At 33.9% G+C, this 6,000-nt stretch overlaps 1 long non-coding RNA gene across 1 annotated transcript; it reads right to left on the reverse strand.

The window, feature by feature from the left end:
• Window positions 1-4,386: 4,386 nt before the first annotated feature.
• LOC142242945 (uncharacterized) lies at window positions 4,387-5,609 on the reverse strand. The gene is made up of 2 exons (XR_012724264.1): window positions 5,393-5,609; window positions 4,387-4,581 (listed from the first exon to the last, which is right to left on the reverse strand). It is a non-coding gene; the product is annotated as an uncharacterized LOC142242945 (long non-coding RNA).
• Between the last annotated feature and the right edge of the window lie 391 nt (window positions 5,610-6,000).

Raw genomic sequence — 6,000 nt, forward strand, 5'->3', positions numbered from 1 at the left:
TGAAAATGTTGTCTAACTTTTATTTCTATGGAAAATGTTGTCAAAATTTTATTTTTATAGAAATTTTTTGGTAAATTTTATTTCTACAGAAATGTTCGAAACATTTTTTTCGTTAGACAAGTTTTCAAAAATTTTATTTCTTTACAAAATTTTTGGAAAATGTTATTTCGAAATAAATTTTTTGCAAAATTTTACTTCTAAAGAAAATTTTTGATTTTTTTTTCTATAGAAATTTTTGACATTTTTTTTTGTCTATAGAAAAATTTTGCGAAATTTTATTTCTGTAGAATGTTTTTGCAAAATTTTATTTCTGTAGAAATGTTTGTCAAATTTTTATTTCTATAGAAAATTCTGTCAAAATTTTATTTGTATAGAAAATTTTGTCAAAGGTTTTTTTCTATTTCTATAGAATTTTGTCAAAATTTTATAACTCTAGAAATTGTTTGCAAAATTGTATATCTCTAGAAAATTTTATTTCTATACAAAATTTTTTGCTAAAATTTATTTCTACAAAAAATTTCGAAAAATGTCATTTCTATCGAAAATTTTGTCTAAATTCTATTTCTATAGAAAATTTTGTCTCAATTTTATTTCTATAGAAAATTTTTAAAAATTTTATTTTTGAAAATTCTAAATTGATTTTCTATAGAATATTTTTCCAAAATTTTATAACTCTAGAAATTTGTTGCAAAATTTTATTTCTATAGACTATTTTTACTAAATTTTATTTCTACAAAAATGTTCGAAAATTGTTATTTCTATACAAAATTTTTGCAAAATTTTATTTCTAAAAAAATGTTTAACAATTTTATCTCTTTAGACAATTTTTGCAATCATGTATTTCTATAAAAAATGTTCGCAACATTTTGTTAGAATTCTACCAACTGTGGTAACCGTGGTTGCAGTTGCTCCATCGCCAAAAATTGAATTAAGTTCATCTTCAAAATTTGTAAAAAATAATCGTAGACCCCATATAAACCGGTCTCCAGATTTGGCTTTTAGGGTCCAATGGAGTAACAAATTTCATCCTATCCCATTGAAAGTTTGTACGTGATATCAGTATATGCCTTCTAACAATCATGCGTTCATACCATACCGTTCCGTAATCACATGTAGCTGGCATATAAAATTATCAACACTGAAAAAAATATTGTCATGCGGCCAAAGATTTGAACGTCTTTAAAATACGAATGCGAATTTTGCTGAGCATAGAAGACACATTTCTCTAATATAAAATTGTTTTCCTTATCCAAAGTCGATAGACTTTTCAATTTGTCCTTAGATCTTAGTGATTCGACTTAAAATGGGTATCTTAACATGAAAGATTTTTTTTGAGTGAGGTCAATTTGGCTTTAATAATTCGAAAAAAAAATCTTCCAAATTAATTAAATCGTCTATAAATTTGTTGACTTTTTGTACCTTGAGTACAGTTGGAAATACTTCTCTTAACTTAGATTTATTTATTCTTAGCCAAGTTTTTGTCGTTAATATATCGTAAAAAGAACGTGAATGCTTCCTAAAAAATGTCTTAATTTTAAAAAAGACTCATCCCTGGCTCGGCATAACATCAAAATCCTCAAGTGAAGGTCAAAATCTACAATCTTATACGCATTTCAAAGTCAAGAAATCTTTCTGCTTATGACTATATTTTTTTTAAGTGTATGCCTTATCAAAATACATCCTTACTTGCGTTTCCACTCTATTGTTCATACATTCACACTTGACAGACCGGTTTTCTGGATTGTAATTTATATCATTAGTTGGTAGTTGGCCTTTGCGGTCATTCTGACACTCATAGCTCATTAACAATTTGTCAACATAGCCTAAAGGCGTTTCTCTGGAAATTTTATGCTAATATATTCCATGATACAGGAAAGGGATGAGAATTAGTACGGCCATCCATACAAAAGGATTTTTCAGATTTGATGATAAGGCCTAAAATATAATGCTGAAGTAATTGCTTTAATTTATGGAAATTGAGTGGTAATCAGATTCTCCACAAACTCACTCCTTTAGCATATTCATAACCAAGAAGTGAAATCAGTATAACCGTTGAGGTTTCATCGTAGAATAAAAGTTCGTTACCTGTTCAGTTTCAGATAAAGAAAATCACGAATTGCATTTGCGAAAAAAATAATGTTACCCTTAAACTGTCTCCATACATTCCATTGATTTAAAATGTATGTCCAGTCTGCATCGTCAACAAGATTTAGAAAATATTCAGATTGGAGCAACAAAATCGAACAGATCAAAAATGAAAAATCTTATTTCAAATGAAGAGACCCTTGGCATTAGCGTAGTACAGCTTTTCATACGAATGTAATAGAACGGACCACATAGATCCTCGTTGACCATAATAACACCCTACTGCAGGACGTTCACATCATTGCGATTTAGGTTCGAAGGTGGAGTGTACCCTACAATGGCGAGCACAGTTCTCTGGATTTCATGGTCAGATTGGGAAAAAGCCTTCATGACACTATGGGTGTGGACACCCTAATGAAGACGATGCTCGAAGTTTTGCCCAATAGACAGTTCGTGTGGTACATAACACCACAAAACACTAATTTATCAGTAACGCGTTCAGGGATGAGTTTTTAAAATTCTTCCTGCCACCGCCTTCCATCTAGAATTTAGAAAATGAAGTAAGGAAGCACCGACAGAAGCCCCGCTAGTCCTGTGCGAGAACTTCGCTCTCGATTACCAGCCTTTGTGTGTCAATGCCAAGGACGAGGGGGAGTGAATCAGCAAATCTATCAAGAACCCCCCAGTAAGAACATCGCTACGAGTAGAGCCCGGCAACCTTTGGGGTAGGATATCAACAGACTCCTCAATGTCGGATTACTGGCCCTGGTTATCAGCGCCTCCCTCTGACGGCTCACACGATGTCGACAACGCAGGTGGCGAAGAAATCCACTGCGGAGGACCCAGCCAGAATTACGAGCTGCAAATACAGAGCCTTACGCATTTTCTCACCTTGAGGACATCATCGTTATTCTGAGAACACTAGAGGAACACTTGTAAACACAGCGGAGAAGGAACCGAACACATTTAAGGAGCTACGAGGCGTGTCCTGTATTGGCAATGGACCGAAGATCAAACAACCGCTAGCTAATCAGTCAGTGGGATAACTACTTACCCGAAGTTGGATTAGCTTTAAATTCGGCCGTTACAGATTCCACAGGATAATATATTTAGAGCAGTGCCGTCAATTATGTGGACCACGGGCATTATATGAAGAAGTCGCCACGGCACTGGAAGCAGGTCGAGGAAACCTGAGTATAGGACCAACGAATTGTGGGATGTATTCCAGATGGAGCACATGCATCGGAGGATCACTATTGACAATTGAGAAATACTTATCTATTCCAACTTCTAAAGTTAATTGTAACACTATTTTCCCTTCTACCACAGACACAAAAAAATCATATTCGACATGGATAAACTAGAATCTGCTACCTCACTGCCTTTCCACACAAACAACTACTACAAACAATAATACCCAAACCACTCGGACTACGAACCACCCGCCTTTAAAGAGTTACACAGTTCGTCTTAATCAAATGTCCATTGGAGAGAGTCATCATTCAAACAGAAGAGAGCCCGGCCAAATCGTTCAATAGCTTTTGTTAAACCCTAACTGGAAACAATTTGTATCTGTTTAGACAGCGACGAGTCCTACACATCACGACGCCTGCGGCACAGACGCCAATCCCATAGCCAAATCTTGACATCCTCACCAGAGAGTTCATCCCGGAAAGCCCGACCGCAAATACAAACTTACAGCATTTCCTCATCGTTAGGCCCAATAATTATCAAACAAGGGTCTAGTCTAGAGGCTTTCTAGCAGTGTTGCCAACTCCCCAAGGCCAAAAAGCACCAAAAATATATTATAAATTCTAACATACCACCTTTCACCACAAAATCGAAAATTAAATGCCCTACTAAAAAAAAAAAAAAAAAAAAAAAAAAACTTCCGAAGATGTATTATAGAACTTTTGTGAATTGAATTTTAAGAAGTTAAGGTGGGTATTAAGATCGAGTTTACTTGCTAAAATAGTCATTTTTCACAATTACTTTTCTTTAATAATTAATTTTAAGGAATACAAACTTTGTGAAAATTTGCTTTTGCCCTGCCAACATTTTTTTAATTTGGGGGCGCTTCTGAGAATCCCCAGTACGTCGAAAACAATCATATACGATATCAAAAACTCGTCGGAAAAGCGCCGTCACTATTGAGAAGTTGTACCACGCCAAGTTACTACAAAAAGGTTTCGCATGAGTGCAATTATTAGGTGCCTTTATAGATCAATTTAGAACGACGCCAATAAGAGACCCTCCAAACAATCAGAAAAAGCACATTTTAAGATAGTGGTAAAAGAATCATTGTGGTCGAGTAAAACACGTTTGTTTAGATATTTATTAATTTGATTAATCATTTACAAATTCTTAAAAATATAACATTTATACCACTATCACATCACATTTAACATAATTTTTTGCATTAATTATGATGTAGAGTTACAAGTACATGTTGCAGCGTCTATCAGCCAGTGTTTTTATTCGATGGAGGCAGCGTGTCTGTAAAATATTTGAAAAACAATCACTTTATTCCATTTGGAAAATCAAAAATTGTTCACCAATATACCTTTCACAATTTTAAGGCCGGTATGCACCTCTAGCGAAAATTTTCATTCCCATAAGAAATGCATTGCTATTTATGCTAACGAAATTTTCGGTAGCGTTCAATTTCGTAAGCTGGTACGCACCTCTAATGAAAATAACAGGGTTGTCAAAAGCATATTTTGGCAGCAAACATTTAATTTATTACAATCATTGTGTGCGTACAAGTTTTAAAAGGTCTGTAAATAATAAACAATTTATTTGAGGAATATTTGGAACATATATTAACAATTTTTAAAAGCGATTAGCTGGTTTAAAATTTGTTGTACACAGCCCTGTTTTTTTGTTGTAGACTTAAATGAATTTTTGCTACCGAAAATTTCGCTAGAGGTGCATACCGGCCTTTAAGCGTAAAATCTATGTTTTCAGAACTTTATTTTCGCTTTTATTTAAATAAAATATAACAAGCTGGTTGCGCTTGGCGTTTCACAAAAAATAAAATGGCTTTTGTAAAAGTAGTGATGGCAAACTGCATGTATGAAGAACATTTTGTACTTTATGATATGCTGCCCCCTATCACAGTAGGATGGTTGTAGTGACATTTACGAGTCTGTGGTAGCGATGAAGATGAAATGGAACTTTGAAATGCTGGCAGGGTGGCTATTCCCCATCAAGTTATAATAAAATTTGCAGCAAATATGCATAATTTAATGCCTTTTTTACTGATATAGTTTTCACTTTAGCGGGAAAACTCGAACTTAGTACTCACCATTATGAACCGCTATTCAAGTATACACTTTTGATCAGTTTTAATACTTTCCTCCAATTCATTTTGATCAGTGATGTTTTTCAGCTTTTATATGGAAGGAAGGAGTCTATTGCTTATTTCAGTTGTGCGTGCTTTTGTGAATTTAGTACAAACGTTTTTTAAGACATCTTTACCAAATTCAAAAATTCGACACTCATCGCTCGACTTTCCTACAGAATACCCTAAATAACAATATTAATTAAAAAATAATCAATACCAACTTCATAACAAACGAATTCTATATTTGGCAATAAATTTGAGTTTCTTCGGCTCTTTAAAGTCTAAACAACATTTTTGTATCAATTAAACTTAATACTGTTCAAAATAAAAAAAGCACCAAAAGCACTAAATGAAAATGCCAGAAAGCACCAAGTTGGTGCTTTTTTTGAAAAGGCACCAAAAAGGCAATTTGGTGCTTTTTAGAAATCAAAAAGCACTAAATTTGGTGCTAAAAGCACCAAATTGGCAACACTGCTTTCTAGAGAGCATCATTCCGACTAACACCGCCGTATTATATTGATGTAACTACGGATGATATCATGACGACTCCCGGGTCGGCCATCCATGCA

This window comes from Haematobia irritans, chromosome 1, assembly GCF_050003625.1.
Source record: "Haematobia irritans isolate KBUSLIRL chromosome 1, ASM5000362v1, whole genome shotgun sequence".
NCBI lineage: Eukaryota > Metazoa > Arthropoda > Insecta > Diptera > Muscidae > Haematobia > Haematobia irritans.